This window comes from Temnothorax longispinosus, chromosome 12, assembly GCF_030848805.1.
Source record: "Temnothorax longispinosus isolate EJ_2023e chromosome 12, Tlon_JGU_v1, whole genome shotgun sequence".
NCBI lineage: Eukaryota > Metazoa > Arthropoda > Insecta > Hymenoptera > Formicidae > Temnothorax > Temnothorax longispinosus.
This window is the reverse complement of record NC_092369.1, coordinates 2547257-2568719: the sequence shown is the minus strand read 5'-3', so window position 1 is coordinate 2568719 and position 21463 is coordinate 2547257. Positions and strand designations below refer to the sequence as shown.

General features: G+C 48.5%; 1 protein-coding gene and 1 pseudogene across 4 annotated transcripts in view; both read right to left on the bottom strand.

The window, feature by feature from the left end:
- Argl (Argininosuccinate lyase) overlaps positions 1 to 21463 on the bottom strand; it is a 336643-nt gene that overhangs the window by 256472 nt on the left and 58708 nt on the right. The gene's annotated exons all lie outside the window — the stretch shown is intronic.
- LOC139823200 (uncharacterized) lies at positions 16342 to 18013 on the bottom strand (annotated as a pseudogene).

The window sequence follows — 21463 nt, the reverse complement described above, 5'->3', positions numbered from 1 at the left end:
TGACAGGGAGGGTTGGAGGATCTGCCGCTCTTCCGAAGAAGGAGCAGAAGAAGGGAAAAGAAACGGAGGGAAAAACCGCGACTACAATTAGAACGCTGGCTGCCGATGCCAAAAACCAACCAGCCAAGGCATCAATCGATAAAGTAAGGGACAGTGGAAAGGTTGGCAAATCAGCAACAACCTGCGCTGCCACGGTTGTCTCTTCACCCCCCAAAACAGCAGAAGACCAAATGCTTTGGACAACCGTTGTAAAGAGGGGTGGAAAAGGAGGAGAAGCTAAACCAGCCGCTAAGCCAAGCTCTGCAGAGGCTGGCAAAACGCAACAGAAGGAAAATGCTGCCGCCAAGGGGACCAAGGGCAAACCCCCCCAGCTAAAACGACGTCCCCTAACAAAAAGAGGGTCAAGAAACCTAGGGCTCCACGCACCTTGGCGGTGATCTTGACGTGTCCTCCTGACACATACGCGGAGTGCATGGCAGAGGTACGGAGGAGGATCAGGCTCCCTGAACTGGGAATCGAGAAAGCGCCCAACGTCCGTCTAACGGCGACTAAGGTAATGAGCCTTGAAATATCCGGCCCGGACAATAAGGCAAAGGCCAATGTCCTGGCGGCAAAAATGTCGGAGGTGTTCTCAGGCAAGGAGGGTGTCCGTGTCACAAGACCGGAACTGACAGTAGAGTTCAGGATAAGCGGACTGGACATGTCTGTCACGGAGTACGATGTTGCGGTGGCTCTAGCCACACGGGGAAATTTCTCCCCAATGGCAATTAAAGTGGGCCCTTTAAAAACAGCGCCCAATGGGTTACGCACGACGGTTGCAAAGTGCCCGCTGGCCACAACAACCGCGCTCACAAAGAAGGGAAAAATAGATATTGGTTTGTCTAGAGCCAAGATAGAGCTATTGGACAGAAGTTGTTGGACTTTCATCGTTTCCTTACTTACTCGGTTAGGCGGAGCGCGTGCCCCGAGGGCTTCGTGCCCCGGCGGTCACGGTGTTCTAGAGCCAAGCGTGTCAGAGTGGCGTGAGGCCTCGCGGCCGATCGCCGTTAATACTCCCGCGTGATCCGATTCGAGGACACTGCCAGGCGGGGAGTTTGACTGGGGCGGTACATCTGTCAAAGAATAACGCAGGTGTCCTGAGAAGACCTCTGCAATGTTTTAAGTGCATGGCGCTCGGCCACACACGTGCGACCTGCACAAGCGCTGTCGACCGCACTGGGATGTGCTATAGGTGCGGCAAAGAGAGGCACCAGGCCAGCTCATGAGAGTCTCCTGTCCACTGTGTGATTTGCGCCGACGCGGGACTCGCCGCAAACCACAGGATTGGTGGAAAAGCTCGTTGTCGACGAGAGGGTGCTGGGACCATACTCCCCCGCCCGCCATCCCCCGAGCTCCGAACCCGGGGAGTTTACTTCCTTCTGGTCGTACTCCATAAGTGTTATTCTTTTGAGCCTAAATACGTAAAGGCTGGTTTGGTTTCGGGGGTTTCCTTCCCTTAGGCTGGTTGGCTTCCAAGCCTCACGAGCCCAGCCTGCCCGAGCTCGGGTATCCTCGGGTTTGCTGTTCCCGTATCGAAGGCGCCCCTAGGATTATCCCGAAGCCGCCCACGACCCCTGAGGCACCGCCCGCAGCCGATTCCGGCAGAAGGGTCCCCGCCATCCCCCCACGAGCAACGAGGAGACCGGCCGAGCGAACTCGATCCCAGCCCCCCGCCACTCCCGAGGGGAGGCCACAGACCCCCCAACCGACCGCCGACCAACGGGCCACTTACTCGCCGCCGGCCCTCGTTGCCGACGGCAGGAACCCCCGGCCTTAGCCAGGAAACTCTCCTGGCGGTCCGGTAGTTTCTTTTCCCGGGGTCGCCTGGCCCCGACCTCAGAAACGTTCCTCTCGTCGACAAGGAAAAGCCTGCAAAGGCGGTAAGAAAGGAAAAGGAGAAGCAGCCCCTAATAAAGGGAAAGCTGCTCTCCCAAAAAAGACAAATAAGGTCCCCCCGCAGGGGAAAAATGGAGGAAAGAGGAGCAATGCGGACAAGGGAAAGGGAAAGCCTGCGTCTGCGACGGCTACCTCTATAGCCGAAACAAGTGGCTCTCGCCCGCTTCTAAAAATAATGGGCAATGAGAAAGTAAATGTCACTTTGCCCCGGTACAGGAAGGAGACTACATCTAAGGAAAAAAACATGCCGAATGTTACGCAAAAGCCCACACCGATGGACACGAGCGAACCGACGGAGAATACCGCGATTACGGAAGGAAGAGAGTGGCAAACTGGCCCGGGCTCCGTTGGGTGGACGGGACCTCGGGACAACACCCCAGACGCTACGGAACCAGCAAGGGATCCTATGGCGAACGAGCGGATGGAGTTGGAGGACTCCAGGGACAACACTAAAAAATGTCCCTAGGAATCTTACAATTGAATCTAAACCACACCCGCGCGGCTCAGGACTTGTTCCTGCAGCCTGTGGCCGAACGCGGGTGCGGACTGGGAATAATATCGGAGCCATACAATGTCCCGGCCAACCACCCCTCATGGGCTGTGGACGATAATGGCTCTGCAGCCATATATTACAACTCGCTGCCGCAGTCCTCGCCATGTACTCGTGTTGAGGCTGGCGAGGGATTCGTGGCGGTTAGGTGGGGGCCCATCGTTGTGTTCAGCGTGTATGCCCCTCTAAGTTGGGATCTGGCGAAATTTGAGGAGGTGTTGGACGCAATAGATATGTGCGTCCGTCGGCACCTCCCCGGCCAGGTTATCGTCGCGGGGGATTTCAACGCGAAATCTACTGCGTGGAATTTTCCGCGTACGAATCAGAAAGGCCACACCCTGGAGGGGTGGGCGGCGGGCCTCGGCCTGTGCCTCATAAACGTAGGCCGAAGCAGCACATGCGTGCGCCGGCAGAGGTCGTCAATAGTAGACTTGACGTGGGCCACTCCCCCTGCCGCGCGCCGCATACATGGATGGGGGGTGATCGGGAGTTGTGAAACATTATCGGACCATCAACTCATCGAGATGATGGTCCGGGTCACCTCACCCGAAGTGCTGGCCCGCCGCAAAACACTGGAAGGATCGCACAAACGATGGGCCCACAAGAAGTTAGACCCGGACCGCCTGATTGCGGCGGTCATTGGTATGACGTGGAACGACGAGGAAAACGTGCACGGTGACGTCGCGGGGGACTTTAAAGTAGAGGAGGAGGTGGAAGGGCTGCAGGAGGTGGTGACACGCGCCTGCGACGTCGCAATGCCTCGCAGCAGAAGAGCTCCCCCGCGACGTGCCGTGTACTGGTGGACCGACGAAATTGCCGAACTTAGGCGCTCGTCGGTCCGGAAGAGGAGAGTCTGGATGAGGGCCCGCGCTGGACGCGAGACCCTCAGCAAACCGGAGGCGGGGGAGGCCTGGCGTGCCGCCCGTCAGGACCTCTCCCGAGCGATTAGGGCGGCCAAGGAGTCCTCCTGGAAGGAGCTCCTCGCCACACTCAACAAAAACCCATGGGGGCGTCCATATAAGCTGGTCCTCGACAAGCTGAGGCCACGGGCGCTCCCAATCACAGAATCCCTGGACCCCCGATTCGTCGGAAGGGTGGTGAACGTTTTTTTCTCTTTCGACCGGGGTGGAGAGGTCGAGTTTTACGAAATACCACCGACCGAGTGGAGCGACGACCTGGGGGTCACAGAGGAGGAGTTGGCGGGGGCGCTCCGCAAGGTCAGGAAAGGCAAGGCTCCTGGCCCTGACGGGGTTCCAGGAAGGGTTTGGACTCTGGCCGCCGGGGGACTGGCCAGACGTATGCGTCGGATTTTTACCGAATGCTTCAGGACTGGCCGGTTCCCCAATAAGTGGAAAATGACCAATCTGGTGTTGCTGTCTAAAGCCGGGAAGAAACCGGACGATCCGTCCGCGTATAGACCCATTTGTTTGCTGGACGAGGCGGGCAAGATCCTAGAAAGGATCATTGCCGAGCGCCTCGCCCGGCATCTGTCTCGGGAGGGAGGCCGTAATCTTAGCGGCAATCAGTGGGGCTTCCGTGCGGGAAGATCGACAATTGACGCTATATTAAGCGTCTTGTCCCGCACGGAGGCCATGACAGAGAAGGGATGGGCCGTGCTGGGGGTGAGCTATGACGTAAAGAATGCGTTCAATTCTCTCCCTTGGCCGGTGATAGGGAGGGCGTTAGAATTTTTCGACGTCCCTCCCTACTTGGTCAAAATTATCAAGGATTACTTCCGAGACAGGGGTCTGTCATACGCGGACAAAGGTGGAGTCCTCAGGACCAAACTGATCGAGTGCGGTGTTCCGCAGGGGTCCGTACTGGGCCCCTTGCTATGGATCACCGCGTACGATGCGGTCCTGAGGATACCTCTCCCGGCCAACTGCCAACTCACTGGGTACGCCGACGATTTGTACCTGGTGGTTGGCAGGAAAAACAGAAGGCAAGCACTGAGATTGGCCAATGCCGCCTCGGCGAAAGTGGTGCGCTCGTTGAGGGAACTGGGCCTCGGGGTGGCCCCGCAGAAGACGCAAGCGTCTTGGTTCTACGACAGGACGCTGCGGGAGCCACCCCCTCAAGGACTCAATCTTACGATTGAGGGGACCCGCGTCCCTATTGAGCCCAGCCTCAAGTACCTGGGGCTGTGGCTCAGGGACGACTGCAGCTTCGGCGAGCACATCGCCCGCATCGCCCCCAGGGCACAGACGATGGCAAGCAGCCTGTCAAGACTGCTGCCGAACATCGGAGGGGCGGGCGGGCATGTGCGCCGCCTGTATGTGGCGACGGTCAACTCCGTTATCTTATACGGAGCACCTGTGTGGGCGGACGAAATGGACAGTGACAACCGCCTCAAGCGTCAGCTTGTGGCGGTCCAGCGCCAAATGGCGAGTAGAGCCGCCCGCACGTATAGGACCGTCTCACATGCGGTGGCAACGGTCCTCGCGGGAATCCCCCCAATCAACCTGATCGCTCTGACTCAAGCCCGAATGTATGAACGGGTTAAGAGGATCAGGGCGGGGGGAGTTGTGGAACTAACTCCACAACAGAGGACCGCGCTGAGGCTGCAGGCCAAGGAAACCCTCTTCCGCGGCTGGGAAGAGTATTTGGACGATCCCCGGCTGAAGTCCGGAGAGAGGGTCCGGCAGGCAATCCGGCCCGTCCTGAGAGAGTGGGCGAGTCGCAGGGGACGCGGGATGACCTTCCACGCGGCGCAGGTGCTCACTGGGCATGGTTGCTTCGGTGAGTACCTGTGCCGAGTATTAGGAAAGGAGCGCACCACTGGGTGTTATCACTGTCCGGAGGAGGCGGACACGGCGCAGCATACGCTAGAGTTTTGTCCGGCGTGGGACGAGCAGCGCCGTGTCCTCCGTGACAGTGTGGGACAGGACCTCTCCCCCAGGGCGATCATCGCAGCTGCGTTGGAGCCTAGACGGGGAGAGGAAAAATGGAGGGCGTTCGTCTTTTTCTGTGGCGGCGTGATGTCACGGAAGGAGGCGGACGAGAAAGTAAGAAGGGGGGAAGCTCCCGCCCCCTCCAGCGGACGTCGAAAAGGAAGAAGACAGCGGGGCGTTGTTGGGGGCGTTGTCGCTAGACGACGGCGCCAGCCCCTGCGGCGGGGCTCCACGCGTCGCTCTACTGCCACAAACAAGGCAAGATAGGTTCAAAGAGTGGAAAGAAGAACGGGCGGTGGCATGGGGGTAGACTAAGTCTGCCCCCTGCCGTCGAATCTTTTTGTGCCGAGCAGGTCGGTGAAGGAATGCGGGCCGGGGGGGCTTGGGTGGACTCCCCTTCGGGGTCTTCACCACAGGTGCTTCTCCCGGTCCGCGATGGGTGGGTGGCGGGATCTGGGAATGATAGCATTCCAGGGTCCTGACCCCACCCGCCCTCTAGCGGGGGCGCGGGGGGTAGGGGATCCGACACCTATGTGACGGAATCCCCCTCCCACCCCGCCCGGGGGCGGGCCTACGGTTGGGACAGCCGTACGCCCGTGCGAAAGCAACCCCGGAGGGAGGGGTAGCGGATGGGGACGGTGTCCCTTCATCCGCCACAAGTTAGGGTTTAGACCAAACAGGTCAGGCACGGGGGGGCCATGGACGTCATGCGTTTGCGATTCCCGGGGCCTCCTCATAAGAGCGAGATGGACACCCTCATGAAAATGTGCCCTTGAGTGCTCAATGGCGGTCAGTGGGAATGTATGGTTGCCCTACAGTGGCAATGCGAATTATATGGAAAAGTTAATGGAAAATATTGAGTGGCAATAAGATGAATGGAAACGCAATGGCAAGATTCGAATGACAACTTTTTCCATACAGGCGTAATGGAAACTGCTAATGGCTTATGAAGGTTAAAACTTGTGTATGAAACTTGCAATGCAAATTATATGGAAAAGTTAATGGAAAATATTGAGTGGCAATAAGATGAATGGAAAAACAATGGCAAGATTCGAATGACAACCTTTTCCATACAGGCGTAATGGAAGCTGCCAATGACTCATGAAGGATAAAATTTGTATGGAATTTTTCTACCTTCAGCCAATGTTGTTCAGTGTGAATTGTAATGGAAATTTGTCAATGGTAAATGTGGCGGTTCGCGCCACCAGTGGTACATGCATCATCATCACGCCCGCGCGGTAACTGTATTACCGGCAGTTCGCATCGACGCCGCTAGGCGTCGCATCGTTAATGCATTCTCTCAAATTCAAGGTTCGACACGGACTGGTATATGTATGAGACCCCCTACGGGACACCGAGGCAGATATTTTCAGGCGCTAGTCGCCTAAGGCAAGAGCTCCTATTAGATTGTCCGTTGAACCAAAGGCAATGGAAAATAAAGGCATTTATATTAAAGACAAAATAGTACCATTTATTAAAATGCCATTGAATTCTTATTGTTCCAGACGCAATGGAAATAAAGGCATTTTTGCCAAAGATAAAAATTTCCACACAAAATCCCATTGGTATTGCCAGTGTTAATACCAATGGCAATACTAATGGCAATACCAATGGCAATATCAACGGCAAAACCAGTGGCAATACCAATAGCAATACCAATGGGATTTTGTGTGGAACTTTTTATCTTTGGCAAAAATGCCTTCATTTCCATTGCGTCTAGAACAATGGGAATTCAATGGCATTTTTTAATGGCAATGAAGGGCACATTTTTATAAGGGCACCCGGGGGGGTTGTAGCCGGTAGGCTGTGCGCGCGCGATGCCACGCTGAGGGCAGGCTCAGGGGACCTCGGTCCTCTGGAGCGCCCCTCGTAACGGTGGTACGCGTGCGCGTAGAGTCCGGCATAACCGCCCGCCCCGTCCCGGGGGCGGGGGGATCTTATGAGGATTTTCCCCCTGTTACAAAAAAAAAGGAAACGGACGCAGTAACAATTGGACACAGTGCTAATCGGACACAGTAGAAAACGAACACACAGTGGTTGCAATCGGACACATGCTAAGTTGTAAAGCGAAGTCCATCCTGCCTACCGGCGGAGGGGTTGCGGGAGGGGGAGCCCCTCTTGCACCCTCCCCCCACGTGTGTGTGTGTGTATGGTAATTTTTAATTTGAAGATTAAATTACAGCATGTGTCCAATGTCTAGACACTTTATGAAATGCTACATTACCGCATGTGGCTGCAACATATATAAATCCTATACGTCAAGTGAATGGAACATCCTACCTTGCGCAGAAGTCTTGCTAATCTTTACTGTATCGATTACACAGTGCAACAGACCAAAAGGGATAGGGAATTTTCAAAAAAAATAGAAAGGTCTTGTGCCCCAGAACACGTTTCTAAAGAGATTTTGCTAAGTTAGCGCATTTAAGATTCTTTCATTAAATACAAGAGACAGAATTTAACTAATTAGACTCCGAAACTTTATACCTGGGGTTTTTTGAGGCGAGAAAACCATTTTTGGTGCCCGTTTTAATCGTTCAGACATTTAGGCTGCGTTTATTTACTGCCAGTACTGAAAATAGTTTACGTAATGCACGTTAGAGATTTTCAGTACTAAAAACATAGCAAAGACATTGCAGTTTTGCCGAACAATCACTCACTTTTACGTATCACTTCACGGCCATGAAATAGTTGAGACTGTTGATGGAAAAAGAACACATTGGCTTATATGCCCTTTTCCATAAATTGTCTAAATCGACTCAAGTATGTGTTATACATATAATGGCAAGATTTTGATAACCCTGGCACCTTAATTTGACGATAGTTTCTGGTAATACTTTTAACGCTGAACAAAAAATTATATAGGTCTTATAGGGCTAACCGCTCTGGTTTTCAAGATATACAGTGTTAAAGTTAAATTAAATAATATGAATTTTTAAATAATACTTAATTATGTGTGTATAAACAGTACACACGTAGGCGGGAGAGGGGCTATCGCCCCGCCCTCCGCAAGCAGGGAGATGGGGGTGAACCTTGGTTTGCGTGAAAAGTTAAAAATTTTTTCTTCTTTCATCGCTTCGTACGAAAAGTTGCATTGTGTAAAAATATTTAATATCTGTAACAGAAATAATTTGTTATAGCAGATAATAATTAGGATATTGAAAAGTGGCACCTCGTGGCACCTCGTTTCGCGTGGAAAGTGTATGCGTGGAAGTAGTAGACTCCGCCCCTCTGCGGGGGGCTCCACTATTGTTAAACTGGACACATAGTGTGCCTTCAAAGTACATACGTGGGTCCACGAGTGAAAAGTTGTAAACCCATGTGGCACCTCGTTTTATATCGACAACATATATCAAGTCCACGCGTGGAAAGTTGTAAACCCATGTGACACCTCGTTTCGCGTGGAAAGTGTATACGTGGAGGCAGTGTTCCGCCCCCCTGCAGGGGGCTCCACTATTGTTAAACTAGACACATAGTGTGCCTTCATAGTACATGCGTCGGGTTTCCACGCGTGAAAAGTTGTAAACCCATGTGGCACCTCGTTTTATATCGACAACATATATCAAGGTCATTGAAATCGGTCGCTCTTAATCTAGTTTTATCAACTTTAACACTACATATCTCAAAAACCAGAGCGGTTAGCCCTATAAGACCTATATAACTTTTTGTTCAGCATTAAAAGTACTACCAGAAACCATCGTCAAATTAAGGCGCCAGGGTTATCGGAATTTAACCCATATCCTCTTCTAAAAAGGGCATGTCATAGGTATTGTTGTCGCTTTTCCGCGATGCCGATTGGTTCTCTGGCTGCGCTTACTTCATTTGCAGCTGTCATTGTATATTTTGACAGTTGTGTGTATCAAGGAGTTAATAGTGTAATAGTAATAGCATAATGTTAAAGCTAAATAGCGCGCGCGAAGCTCGCGTTTGTAGTGTCTAGTAATATACAAAGGACATGTTACTTTTCTAATATTTACATTATGTGTAGATGCTGTTGTATGAGTACTGAAAGTCTATAGCGTATTTGATGTAAACTTTTGATTTTTAGTACTGTTCAGTACAGTCGGCAGTAATATTTACTTTGTCGATATTCGGAACACAGCCTTAGAGACGTTAAATAGAGATTGCTGTAACAACTATACTATTAGGTGGCCGTGAAGTGATATAAGATTTTTAAAATGAGTAATTGTTCGGAATGTTTTTGCTACGTTTGTGAAAAATTTACGCTAAAAGACAGCAGAGTCCGCATAGACGGCATTGTGCAGAAAGCATATGAGAAATATTTTAGTGAAAGTTCCATAAAAAATGTATCGTGGGCGCCAGGAAAAATGTGTAAAACTTGCTACATTGGACTAATGGACTGGTGAAATGGAAAACGCGCTGCCATTCCAATGATTTGGACAAATCCAGGTACACATAATCCCTCGGCCGCATAAACACATCGGCCACCTAATAGTATAGTTGAAATAGCAACCTCTATTTGAGCCTGTGCATTCCGCGATCAGGTTTCGATTTGCAAAGCGCGGTTGGCTGGTACAGCCTTGTAAAAAGGACTCGGCAGTCAAGGTATTGGTAAGAGGAACGACTAATCAAGATGCTTGTATTGGTGGTATCGAAAATTTAATGTGTTACTGTGACGAGGTATCGAGAAGTTCTGAGACGAGCGGTATTTACAATAGGTATCTAGACGGTAATTGCGAGCGCGCGAAGAGAGGGAAGGTTCGACAAATAACGCGATCGTTTCCGAGGAGCGAACGAGAAATTCGAGTAACAGATAGCTTTCTCGGGAATACGTCGGGTTCCGACAAGGTCTCGCAGATAAACACGCGGAATGAAAACAAGGTGAGAAATACTGGTCGAAATTTAACGATCAAAGGTAAGGAAGATATTTCGCGATTCCTGAACATACCGCCCGCCTCGAATGCTTACATTTGAAACAAGAATTATAATACAGTGAGAACTTACATCTAAATACATAATAAACTTAAATCTAAAGACAGAATTTAATGCGTTAATACAATGAAACTTAAATCTAAATACACTGGCGCTTTATACATATGTATATGTTACGGGCAAAGTCAGCATGGTGTGCAGTGTCGGCATTGCCCGGGCAATGTCAGCATTGCACAACGCGACTGGGCAAAGTAGTTTATTAGCGGACATTGCCCGGTTTGATGTGGGCAAAGTTAACACTGCCCATCCAGCGATGGCAATGTCAGCAACGATTATTACATTGCGGACTTTGCTCGGTTCAAAGTGGGCAATGTCGACAATGCTAAATCTCCGTGGGCTAAGCTGCGCTAAATGTATGGTAATTCTTCAGTTTAGCTACCTCAGCACAGAAATCGATGCAATTAGGCTTAATCGACGCGTTTTTGCACGAAACGAACGAATCTGGCAGAAAAAAGTGTCGATCTGCCCCGCGACGCGAGATATTAATCATTAAAGTTGACAGGAATCAGGTTATGATTCCTGTCATACCGACGACATGTAGCAACACTGAACGTGCCCTGCGGCCTGCGGCCATATGCGCATGCTCAGCGGTCGCACGCGCATGTAAAACTGCGCCAATTTTAAATGAATCAATCGTGCAGAATAACCAAGCATCTCGATTCAAGCAATTAGGTCTCACGCTGGGAGTTTCTTTAGTTTAATTATGCGTGGGAAGCACACACACACACACACACGGGGGGGGGGTGCGAGGGGGGGGGCCTTCGGCACCCCTCCATGCATGTGCTTTATAATTTCGCTTTACAACTTAGCATGTACTTTATGTTGTAAAGCGAGGTCCACGCTGCCTACCGACGGGGTGGGTGCGGGAGAGGGGGGGCCGAAGGCCCCCCTCGCACCCCCCCGTGTGTGTGTGTGTGTGTGTGTGCTTCCCACGCATAATTAAACTAATGAAACTCCCAGCGTGAGACCTAACTGCTTGAATCAAGATGCTTGGTTATTCTGCACGATGTAACTGTTTAATGATTTTCGTTAAAGCAGGGCACACACACGTGTGTATGCCCTGCTTTAACGAAAATCACAACTTCTATAAAGCAGGGCATACACCAGCATACACACGTGTGTGTGCCCTGCTTTAACGAAAATCACAACTTCTATAAAGCAGGGCATACACACGTGTGTATGTGCCCTGCTTTAACGAAAATCATTAAACAGTTACATCGTGCAGAATAACCAAGCATCTCGATTCAAGCAGTTAGGTCTCACGCTGGGAGTTTCATTAGTTTAATTATGCGTGGGAAGCACACACACACACACGGGGGGGTGCGAGGGGGGGGCCTTCGGCCCTCCCCCTCCCCCGCACCCACCCCGTCGGTAGGCAGCGTGGACCTCGCTTTACAACATAAAGTACATGCTAAGTTGTAAAGCAAAATTATAAAGCACATGCATGGAGGGGTGCAAGGGTGCTTACATGCGTGAGCGCACGTGAACAGAAAGGTTTTTCTCCCCTGCACCCTCCCCCATGCATGTACTTTATAATTTCGCTTTACAACTTAGCATGTACTTTATGTTGTAAAGCGAGGTCCACGCTGCCTACCGACGGGGTGGGTGCGGGGGAGGGGGGGGCCAAAGACCCCCCTCGCACCCCCTCGTGTGTGTGTGTGTGTGTGTGCTTCCCACGCATAATTAAACTAATGAAACTCCCAGCGTGAGACCTAACTGCTTAAAAGAAATGCTTGGTTATTCTGCACGATTGATTCATTTAAAATTGGCGCAGTTTTACATGCGCGTGCGACCACTGAGCATGCGCATATGGCCGCAGGGCACGTTCAGTGTTGCTACATGTCGTCGGTTCAACTTTGACGATTAATATCTTGCGTCGCGGGGCAGAGCGACACTTTTTTCTGCCAGATTCGTTCGTTTCATGCAAAAACGCGTCGATTAAGCCTAATTGCATCGATTTCTGTGCTGAGGTAGCTAAACTGAAGAGTTACCCTAATTTAGCGCAGCTTAGCCCACGGAGATTTAGCATTGTCGACTATGCCCACTTGGAACCGAGCAAAGTCCGCAATGTGATAATCGTTGCTGACATTGCCATCGCTGGATGGGCAGTGTTAACTTTGCCCACATCAAACCGGGCAATGTCCGCTAATAAACTACTTTGCCCAGTCGCGTTGTGCAATGCTGACATTGCCCGGGCAATGCCGACACTGCGCACCATGCTGACTTTGCCCGTAACATATATATCGTTGTGGTGACCGGACGATGAACCGCATCACGGCCGCGAACCGCCCGCCTTGACCGCTTCCTTTTCGGTTTCGATATTGATATCGATCGGCAAGAAACACAGCTTGACAATGGGTCGCTTATATTCGGAGCGTGCGGTTTTGACGGTAACGACGCGCATCAGACCATCATCCCCGGGATGACAGACGGTAATACGTCCGAGTTCCCAATGACTTGGGGGAGGGGGGGCGAGCGGATTACGTAAGAGAACGATCTGACCAACTTTTACCAGATTGTGGATAACGCGCCACTTCGGGCGTTGTTGGAGCGTATGCAAGTAGTCGCTCACCCAAGACCTCCAAAAACCTTCAGTAATTTTTTGTACGAGTTGCCAACGCGAGAGCCGATTCTCAGCGATGTCGAGCACGCTCGGTTCGGGAATTGCGACAAGATTTGCGCCGATCAAAAAATGACTGGGCGTAAGGGCGCTATAATCGTCGAGACTCTCGGACATTGATGAAATCGGCCGCGAATTTAAACACGCTTTGACTCGGCACAGTAGCGTATTTATCTCCTCGTACGTCAGCGTGTGAGAGCCTACGCATCGCTTTAAGTGATATTTGACGCTACGGACTCCTGCCTCCCATAATCCGCCAAAATGTGGAGCCGCAGGAGGGAGGAAATGCCACGCTATCTGATCGCCTGCTAATCGGTTCAAAAAATTGGGATCGCGCACGGCAGCGTTACAAGCGGCGACGAGTTCTCATTTTGCGCCCTGAAATGTCGTACCATTATCGGAGTACATGCTATGTGGACGTCCGCGTCGAGCTGTAAATCTGATAAACGCCGCGAAGAAAGCTGCCGAGCTGTAATCGCTTACTAACTCGAGGTGAATCGCTTTCCTTGTCATGCAAATGAATAAGGCGATGTAGGCTTTGTGAGCTTTATGACCGCGTCCTTTCGCAGACTGTACGAGCATAGGCCCTGCATAATCGACTCTGGTATGTTCAAAAGATCGCGAAGATCGATTGACTCGAACGTCTGGTAAGTGCCCATGAGTTCCGCCGGGACGATAGCTTTTTCGCGAGCGCACTTAACGCAGCGGTATAGAACCGCTCGTACGGTTGCTCTAGCGCGCAAAATCCAGAATTCGGTACGGAGGTGAGCAAGGGTAATATGAGGGCCTCCGTGGAGTGTTTCATGGTTAGCATGCGATATAATGCGAGATAATAAAGGATGAGACTGCAGGACAATAGGGTGTTTGGCTGAGTCTGAGAGATCGGACTTTTGAAGCCGCCCTCCGACTCGTATGAGGCCATCGGTGTCAAGATACGGGTTAAGCGCGACAAGTGGGCTTGATTTGGAGACGCGATTGCTTGCTTTCAAACTCGCAGTTTCTTGCGGAAATATGTCACCCTTAATCTCTTTGAACCAAAAGATCTTGGCAGTTTGAATTTCGCGTGGAGCTAATTCGAGCGATAGATTGACCTCCGCACCGCTATCCGGTATGGAATTAAGGCGAGAACGAAGGATCCTGGCGAACCGCATAAGATACGCCGTCACGCGCAGAAGTTTAGCCCACGAGGAATAGCGAGTCGCGAGATCCCACGGTTCGGCAGCACGCGCGAGGCAAGCGTGCACGACAACTCAGTTTTCAATTGATATCTCCAATTCGATTGGCGACGAGCATGACGTCGGCCAGTGCTCAGGGAATTGTTTAAGCCAGAAGGGCCCCGACCACCACAGAGCGCAATCGGCAAGTTCACTAGGGCGCAAACCGCGAGATGCGCAATCGGCGGGATTATCCGCCGTCGGAACATGGTGCCAGATTGCTTTCGGTAAAAGCTGTTGCACTTTGGCTACGCGATTAGCAACGAAAACTTTCCATCGGGATGGAGACTGCTTGAGCCACGCTAACACAATACTTGCATCTATCCAACAGTGATATCGGAGATTTGGAATGTCAAGATTCGAAAGAACGAAGGACATCATCTGTGCGAGCAGTAACGCGCCGCAGAGCTCTAGTCGCGGTACGCTGAGTGTTTTGAATGGAGCGACCTTTGATTTCGCGACGAGTATGCAAACAATAACGGGACCGTTTCTCGGTACGAGACGGAGATATACGACAGCGGCGTAAGCCTTGGTCAACGCATCCGAAAACCCGTGAAGCTCACAATCAGCGATGTTAGAACCGTATTTTGTCCAGCGAGGAATCGATATAAGTTTAAGACGCGGTAATTGATTGTGATATTCGCGCCATTGTTCTAGGAGATCACCGGGCAACACGTCGTCTCAATCGCATTTTAGAGCCCATAGGCGTTGCATGAATATTTTCACGACAACGATAACGGGAGTTGCCCATCCTAACGGGTCAAAAAGTTTGACGATAATGGAGAAGACCGCACGTTTCGGCTGCCCCGGATTCGGTGGGGTCGTTACACGGAAATGGAACGAATCGCTTTCGGGATTCCACGCGACGTCTAATATCTTTAGCGGCTCGTCGACGTGTAGATCCTTATCGCGCGCGAGGCCATGATCTGAAGGATCAATGTCGGACAGCAACTCGGGACAATTGCTTGCCCACTTGCGTAACCGGAAACCGCCCTTTGCAAAAAGAGCAATCAACTGATCGCGAATTTTAAGCGCGAGTTCAGCTCCGAACGTACAGTCGTCGACGTATGTTAGGAGAAGCAAAACCAGAGCGGCCAACGGAAATTCGTTTCCGTAGTCTTTTACGAGCTGTAGCAAGACGCGAAGCGCGAGATAAGGGGCTGAGGCAGTGCCGTATGTAACGGTAAGCAACCGGTATTTCGCGACTGGCTCGGAAGACGACGAGCGCCAGAGAATTTGTTGATAGTCCACGTCGCGATTATCGATGAGAATTTGCCGGTACATTTTGGCGATATCGGCAGTAAAAACGTACTGATGCTGACGCCATCGCAGAATAACTGCGGCAAGATCTCTTTGTGGCTTAAGACCGATTAGCAAATGATTGTTTAACAAGGTGCCGTTCGATGTAGCGCAGGAAGCATTAAAGACAACCCGAAGCTGAGTGGTGACGCTGCTCTCACGAAAGACAGCGTGGTGCGGAATATAATAGATTTGAGAGTGACTCGCTTGTGAGTCGGTATCACTAACTTTCGTCATATGACCAAGCTTCTCGTACTCCTCAAGGAATTCGCGATATAACGCGGCTTTATTCGGTTCGCAAAGAAGTCGACGCTCCGAGCGGAACAAACTTGATAACGCGGTAAAGCGGGATTCGCCAAGATCTATAGGGGGACCGGTTTTGAAGGGCAACCGAACGACGCGGGGCCGATTCCCGAAAAGCTGGCCAAAAGTCGAAAAATTAAGATATTTATTTGAAACTTGGTATATAAAGGTTTTTGGGGTCGCTGATAATGAATTTCAAGTCGAAATTAAAAAAAAAATGGCGGCTATAAAATACTAAAAAGCATATCTATAAATCGTAATTTTTATTGATTTTATGTTTAATTTTGTACACATATGTTTTCAAAGTCGCTGGTTAGTAATCTGAAGTCAAAATAAAACAAAAAAAAAACAAAATGGCGGCTACGAAATACTAAAAAGCATATTTATAAACCGTTATTTTTATTTAATTTATGTGAAACGTGGAATTTATAGGTTTTCGGGGTCGCAAATAACGAATCTGGAAACAAAATGAATGGCAGATGTAAAATGACGAATACAAAATTTCTAAAATCCATAATTGTTATTTATTTTATGAAAAAACTTGTGACAAATAAATTAAGAAGTACAATACAAAGCCGTATGTAAAAAATAAATTTGTGTTTACAAAAATATTAATCTAATATTTCCATACAAATAGTTACATACAAGTACCTAATATTTACATAAAATTTACATACAAATTAGTTTTCATCATCAGTTGAATTATCTGTATCTAAACCTGAAGAATCTGATGATATCGAAAAAGAAGAGATAGAATCAGCACTGGACGCATAAAGTGATGGTGAAGTAAGCAATTCAACTGTTTCCGGATATAAGGATTTTAATTTTTTTTGTGGCAATTTCCTTAAACTTGATATATACGGATCTGATGACGCTAGCAAGCGCAAGAAAAGATCTTCCATCGTTTTTGTTCTACTGCATTTTCGTGCAAAATCTTTACGGTATCTTTTAATATATTTATTACAAGACTCCTGTGCATCTTCAGACATTTGTCCGATTGGCAGTAAAGCAGATTGTATTATTTCAGAGCCGTGAATTAAAAGTTTGTGTATAGAAGTAGGCATGTAGAACCAGGGATATAAATTTTCGAGCTGTCTGTATTATGTATTCTTGGAAATCTGATATGTTAATTTCATGACCACTTGTAATAGCTTGTAAAATAATATGAAATCTTTTAATAAGATCTTCGTCAACGCCCGTTATAGCAACGGAAATGGATTCATTTTCAAAAAATCGTCGAGCAGTATTCCCATCTTTCGTATTGCCAAATCCAGATTTTGGTTTATCAACAATAAGGCCTAACTGTTGGCGAAAACCTTTTTGAATTGTTTTTTTTTTTTCTATCTTCTATTAATTTCTTTTCATTTCCTCGCGCTTGCCATTTTTTAATTTCGATTTTATACGAAATATGCAAACAACATTCAAAGAATCGAATCCACATATGTAATGTAGATAACCCGAAACATAAACTATCTCTATTAATTTCTTTTTTTTTTTTTTTAATTAAATCTATATTATTAAATCTATCTGTATTCAACACAACAGCTACTACTTCAACGAACGCGCACACACAACACACACACACACACACACACTTTTTTTAACATTTTATTATTTTTCCCGTTGAATCTATTGCCGCTGTCAGATTTATAAAAAATTTATTTTGCAGTAATTTGTTTAAACAACTATTGTTTAAACAATTATTGTATTCTAATTTACATAGTTAAAGGTCATGTTCTATTTTCAATTATTAGTTTTACTATGTTGTTAGTGGTTTAAGCATAGGCGTTAATAAGTTTATGCGAATTTGGAAGGTTTTAAATACAAATGTACATTAAAAACAAAGTAGCAGCCAGTAGCAGCTAATTTTTACAAATTTTGTTACATAATAATATAAACTTTAATTTAAAATTTGTTTCACTGCGGGAATCCGTGAAACTTTTAACTTTTCTCTATTTTTCTGAAACGATTGCACACAAATTTTCATTATTTTACACTTCAAACATTGCGTTACTGTTAATTTATATTTATTTGTTATAATTTCTGACAAATACGATAATAAACTACATTTTTCCATTTAAAACATCCATTTTGTAGAATTAAAAAAGATCAACTTTACGATTTTCTACGAATTTTTGAATATGACGCTTGAACATGAGCTCGGACGCTCGAGCTGTTACTCGTGCGAAGGTCCTTTTTGTACTGGCTTATACCTGCCATGTATAAGGTAAATGTCCCCATGGCCGACCATGTTCCCTCTACCGACTTTTTTGACGTGAAACGTTGTTTACGAGGCTGCTGATTCAACAACACGTTCATTAGTGCAGTGGAAAAATTCAGGAATTCGTGCAGTACAAAAGAATTATAACGTGCAGAGTAAGTACAATAGTTAAATATATTTTTTTTCGCATTTCTTGCCGCACGTCACCATCCACGCGTATTCTTAAGAGTGAGGTTAGGAATTGTCGGTCGCCTAAATAGTCCGTATTTCGTTCAAAATCCTTTTGTAAGGAATAATCCGAGCGCTAAATGGTTTGTTACAATTTGATTGCCATATTCGAAAAAAAAATTTAGTCAAAAACTGTCATTTTTTTTATTTATTCGATGGTCGAGGTTAGACACAGCAAAACGCCTGCATGTCCCCAGTACCATACACGTAAACGTCAGTATCATCGAAGCTGCGGAAGCCGACGGCTGCGGTGAGGTTATCCGCTTAGAGGCAGTACTATGTGGGATCTCGGTAGTCGCGGCGCCGTGGTGTTGAGTGTGACGTGTGGGTGCGTGCTGATATACAACGCCTGCTCGTCAACGACAGTCTGCTGTCGCCGCACGCGTATCACGTTCTCGGTTACCTGCGGGAGGCGATTCACGAGCTCGGCGCGGCCCTCCGTGTCGTCCACGTCCACGGTACCGGTTACGTGCGTAAGCTCTGGCACAGTGCGAGCCGTTGTTACCACGAGCGTTTCCCTCCGTTCAGGATGGACAGGCGACGCGCGAGCAATTATCAGCTCAGCAGCGACTCGTACGCTGCCAAGCGCGGAGAGTCGCCGTCGTTACCGTCATCGCCATCGTCGTCGTCGTCGTCCAGGTTTGGCTTGATAAAAATACCTTTTCATGACTTATGTGTATTTTTCATGTTTATCATTGATTTATGTTCATTTTATGTTTACTTTTCGGTTGAAACCTCCGCCTCGCATGCTCTGAAAAAAGGTAATCGGTAATGGGGACATGCCCGGTCGGAATTGGACACAGCTGGTCGGTAGAGAAGGCACGCACTAGTGCGCCTTTATTCTTCTCTATCTAGAAAAATACTTGACGGAATGGATTGAGCCTACGATTTTTGGAAAGTGCATGGATGAAGCTATCCACCAGTATGAAACTCTTTATCGAATTTATTTTTGTCACGCTTGACAACGCCATTCTTTTGTTGGGTCGGCCTTATAGGTGTCGGCCATAGGGACATTTACCTTACTTAATTAGCCCTTATAAAGGGCCGTTACATATTCTTTGAACATTACTCTATACATCTATGTACTTCAAATCCCATAAATTAAAACTTTATTTTTCGACTTTTGACCAGCTTTTCGGGAATCGGCCCCACTGTGGCGACGTATCGCCTGTCCGGCGTGCGAGAATGAGTAGCGGCGAAATGCTCTTCGCATTGTCGCTCTTCGGGACTTAAATGTGGTTTATGAGGGACTTCTTCAATCTCCCAGAAACGGCGAAGATCGAGATCCAGATTTTTAAGAATTGTTCCGTGATGAATATGAACGGAATCGGGATGGAGGGATCGAGCGGGAGTGATAGGCCCGGAAAGTATCCAGCCGAATGCGGTATTTTGCGCGATAGGCTTGCTTGCATTTCCTTTACGAACACCGTCTAATATAAACATGCCGTATAAATCAGCTCCGATAATTACATCGATCGGATCAGAGCTCATATATTCCCATCCGCTAACGTTAGGTCAGAGATGTGCGCCCATCGTGACGTCCATTGAACGCGATTCGGTGCATACTTTGAGAGCGATTTGACTATGTACGCGGTCGTCGAGAATGCAGGTTTGTCGCCGAAAGATGCGGTTACACGAATATGTGCGCTGAATGCGACAACGATTACGATTCTCCAATTTCGGTAATACGGGTGGTTTGCTTCACTTTCGCGAGACGCAAACACTGAGCGATATTTTCCGAAATTAAGGTCACGACGGAATTTTGGTCGAGCAAAGCGCGGGCATAAACGAAGCGACCTTGTGGAGAGTAAACACGAACTCGAACGGTTGCCAAAAGTACGGTTGCCTTCGGCGTCATCGTATTCGAAATTAAATGAGACGCGATTTCGTTACCTGTCTCGGTACTCGTTGATTCGACGGTAGGAGCGGACTCTACGCTAGCCGGTTTTGCATCGTCCGTGAAATGCAGTAAGGTGTGATGTCGCTTATGACAAGTTTTGCAGGCTCGCGCGTTTTTACAATTCTTCATCGAATGTCTACACCCGAAGCAATTGATACAACGATTCTCCTTCTTTACATATTCGTATCGTTGTGACGGAGTATACGCTAAAAATGACGGACATTGGTATAGTAAGTGCGAGGATTTGCACATCGGACACGCAAGGTTCGCAGTGGTTGTCGAATGAAAAGCGATCGATTTCGATTTAGACGACTTTTGAGAACCGTCAGTACATTTCTCGGATTTTGGAGGCGAGATCGCCTCAAAAGCGCGAATACGCGTTTCTAAAAATTTATCCAACTCGTCATACGTAGGGTAATCGACGGTTTCGCTTAACTGTAATTCCCACGCTTTCCGGGAAGATTTGTCTAGTTTTTGCGAGATCAGAAATACGAGGATATCGCTCCAAGTATCGACGGGACGATCGAGATTTTTGAGCGCTTGAACTGAGACATTCGCTTTGTCACGCAAATTCTGAAGGTCTCAGACGCGAGCTGTGGCAACGAGAATAAGGTTTGCAAATGATAAGGTTAATCAAACGACGTTTGTTCTCATAACGCGACGTATAAATATTCCACGCCACTGTAAAATTCGCGTTGGTAATCGCGAGATGGTTGAGCGCGCTACTTGCATCTCCCGTTAAATTTGAGCATAGATAATGCATCCGATCTACATTTGGAATATTGCGATTGGCGATAGTCATCGATTGAAAACGATCGCGAAAGCTTTCCCAGCGGTCGAAAGATCCGTTGAAGGTCGGTAGGTTGATCCGCGGAAGCTGAGTCGTCGGACGGTGGATGAAATCTGAAGCGTGATTTACTTTGAGGTCGACCGCGTCGATATCAGACACCTTGGCTAGCACCTCGGACATGTAGTCAAGCGCCTCGTCCTGGTCCTCACAGGCTTGGAAATAGTCGGCGGAGAAGTAAGGCAGTTCCTTGGCCTTGCTTGCGTCGAGGGATGCCCGGATCCGTGCATCCAAGTCCCACGTTTCTGAGAACTTCTCCTTGAGGGTTGTGATTCGGCTCTGCACCACCGCCTTGGTCATCTTGGCGTGACCTAGTTTTTTTAAATTGGTCAGGGTACGAGCTATTGAGCTCATCAGTTGGTGCTGCTTCGCCAGGAGCTCATCTGGTGAGGACGCCATGGCGAACGGGTCTCGTCACTCCGCACCTCGAGAGTCGCAGTCGATATGATAGTCTTCTTGACTCCGAATCCGGCTCGAAGGACCAAAATGTGCACTCCGCGATCAG